We start from the raw sequence: 3,658 nt of genomic DNA on the forward strand, positions 1-3,658 counted from the left end.
AATATATATATATATTGTTCTGTGAATGTGAATTTTAAAGTCAGATGATTCGGATTAACCTTTACCGATATCTTTAAACCTCACTGCAGAGGATAATGTGAATGCATGTGCCCGCTGGGCACAGTTTCCTGATGCCACCGGGGTGGCGATGGGCATGGTGCTGAGCCCGCCATCGCTGCTTGCAGCTATATTTTAGGGCTCAAGCCTGGAGGGCGAGAGCCCTATTGTTTTCCTTAGATTATTGTTATTATTATTATTATTATTATTTATTATTATTATTTTTCTTCAAGGTTTCGGGGGGCTTTTGGGGGCCCTTAAACATGCTTAAAAAAGTCTTGAAAATTGGCACACACATTGGAACCTGCGGCCATTAGGGCCGGGCAGAGACTGATACACGGGCGTGGGCACAGGGGCTCTACAGCGCCCCCTGGAATATGGAGGGCCATATATCATACATACTTGCACGTAGACGTACGAAACTCGGTACACATATAGAACTCTCAATACAAACAACTTTCGTATTGCATATCATAGGCTCCGCCCAACGGAAGTTGGCCTATTTGGGGTTTATTATTCATATTTGTCGTCAAAGTTGTGGGGGGCTTTTGGGGTCCTTAACATACTCAAAAACTCTTGAAAGTTTGCGCACAATTTGGGAATCTGTGGCCTTTAGAGCCTGCAGAGGCTGGGACACCGGGCGTGGACAGGGGCTCTACAGCGCCCCTGGAACACAGTCATAAATGTGATGTATAGCTCACACATACTTGCAGTATTATATGAAATCAGTACACATATAGATCTCATCGTGTGAACAACTTGCGTATTGCATGTCATAGGCTCCGCCCAACAGGAGTCAGCTATTTAGAGTTATGTAAAAAGCTCATGCTCTGGAATTTGAAATACTGTCATAGGTTTTTTACTCGATTGCCGCCAAACTCGGTCAACATGATCTCAAGACACTGGGATGAAAAATTGCCAGGGGATTTTTGATATCTCAAACGGTTTGCTCGGTGGCGAGGCGTTGAAATTATGGCGAGAAATGAGAACAGGAAGTGTCTAATACCATCCCACATACATTTCCTGATTTTAATCAAACTTCATCAGATTATTCTTTGTATGATGTCGATCGCAATATGTGACTATTAGGAGTCAAAGTTATAGCGCACCAACTGGCAACAGGAAGTTGTGTCATTTTCAAAATGCTTTGTATTCAGCATCTTATTTTTACTCAATTTGCTTCAAACTTCATCAGAATAATGTTAAAACACAGCCTATATTAATCTGCTAGGGGGATATTGATATCTAAAATATTGTTGCCGTGGCAACATGTCAAACTTGAATACTTCTCAGGTGATTTTAAGGCATATAACATACTTAGAATTCATGAAATTCAGAACACATATCAGTATTTATGATAACTAGACACTGGCAAAAGTTCATAAGAGGGCGTGGAAGAGGCACTCTATAGCGCCACCTTTTGTCAAAAGTGGGGGGGTTAGTTTTAGCTACAGATACCAAACTCGGTACAAAATTGTTCTTATCAAGACGGACAACTTTCTAATTCACAGTCATCAGCTACGACCAACAGGAAGTCGGCTATTTTGATTTGAATGTGGATTGTTTTTTTACATTTAGCTGTGAATTAATGCATACTGCTCAGAGGAGAGTAACACTATACACACAAACTTGGCCTACTTGTTGAAAAAACATTGAGGAACTTAAATTGTGAATGGGCTTTGGATAGCTTGGATGGTTTTGTCGTGGTGATTTTTTTAAATGACAATAAAGATGGAATTATTAATTTTCCTGCATTTTTAAATTCCAAACACTTCAAAACCTTTTTTCATACAGAAAAAAAGTTATTCTGAGTAAATATGCATAGTTTCATGACTTTACAACACTGTATGGATAACAGAAAATTAAAAAACTGTCAGACATCTCATATCACTCTGTCCATCTGTTTGAGTGTGTGTGCTTAGACTTCCATTGTCTGAGAGAAAATGCGCCCCTACAGGTGCAGTTACCGGACTAAAAAGGGAGGAGACTGTCTTTTGGTTTCGATTTTAAATCGGTTAAAATACAAATAAATACTTGGATTTAATTCAAACTGACAAGCTAAACCAACATATATGATTATTATCAGGTCAGGGCTCATTAATAATGGATGTGTGGTCAGTGATACGTGAGAAACACGAGAGATGAATCACTGCTCTGAGCACCAGGGTGTGGAATGATGAGCTCAGAAAAAACGAGTTTATTCTTGTTTTATAGCTATTAAAAATAAGTATTGCAGCGATATCACACAATTCACCAATTAGAGCACACCAAGAGCTAAATTAAGATGTTTTTGAACTGTTTGTGTGAAAATTAAATATTCGCAGCTGCCTATCTGAAATCACTGCCTCCGATCAGCGCGCACAGTGTCACAAGTTCAAAACTAACGAATTTATTCTTGTTTAAGAGCTTTTTAAAATAAATTATTGCCATAAATGCACACAATACACCCATTATAACACAACGCGAGCTAAATGCAGGTGTTTGTGACCCGTTTAAGTGTGCAAGACTACTTGAAAACGCGACTGGCAGAATAACATATCTCTTGAGCTGCAGGATTCTGCCTTTCGTCGTAAGAACGAACACATCACGGACAAGATTATTTCAAAATACATAATAGCTTGGCTAATATAAACGAAAACAGCCACGTGAACATAAACTGTTGAGAAATAAATCTGAAGTGGATATACTGGATTTTAATATTAAGTGACCGCATATACCAGCTGCTTCTGTCTTCAGTTTTAATCTAGGCTATATAAAAAATTAAATTCATTCATCTTGGCTGCTTTTTTAATGTGTGTACGTATTTATTTATTATTTTGCTCTAACAAGACTTAATCTATATTTAATTAAATCAATAAAATTTTATTTTACATTTGATTTGTCCATTTCTGCATCTAAACGCCTAAAAACCTAAAACATGCTCTATTATACTATTGTTAGCAATTTCTTTATCGTCCAATTTATCTGGTGTACACACTTTATTTTCATAATAAACCTGTTTGTTAGATTATACACAGTTACAGTGGTCTATAATAAATATTAACAGGTTTTATTCAAGCTGTTTAGAATGAATGCCGTAGACTAATTTTTTTTAAATGTAAATCCATACAGCTATAAATAGCTTGTTCTTGGTTTATAAGCACATTTATTAAAAAGGAGAGTAAAGGGTCAGTTATCTTCCTATGAAAAATAAAAAAAATAAAAATAAACAAACAACACAGGCCATAGCGATTTATTAAAGTAACATAAATAAATACAATAGTTATTTTACTATATCTTTTAAATTTTTAATTCCAACTCTTCATAATTTTTTATATACGTAAAAGTCATCATTTGAAGGAAGCACAGTAAGTTTCATAGCTTTATCATTTTCAAGAGCCAGCATAAAATTAAAACTATCATAACATATAAATCAAGCTTGCAATTCTTAGTACCAATAATGGCCACCAGATGGAGCTATAGGATTACTTTTAAATAATTATTGTAGAAACAAGTATGATTTAAATCAGTGGTTCCCAACCTTTTTCAGCTCGCGGCCCACACAACCAAACACATATGTTTGCGCGGCCCACTTCAAAAAAATTAACTGACCCCGCTATTG

Source organism: Carassius auratus, chromosome 3 (genome assembly GCF_003368295.1).
Source record: "Carassius auratus strain Wakin chromosome 3, ASM336829v1, whole genome shotgun sequence".
Classification (NCBI taxonomy): Eukaryota; Metazoa; Chordata; class Actinopteri; order Cypriniformes; family Cyprinidae; genus Carassius; species Carassius auratus.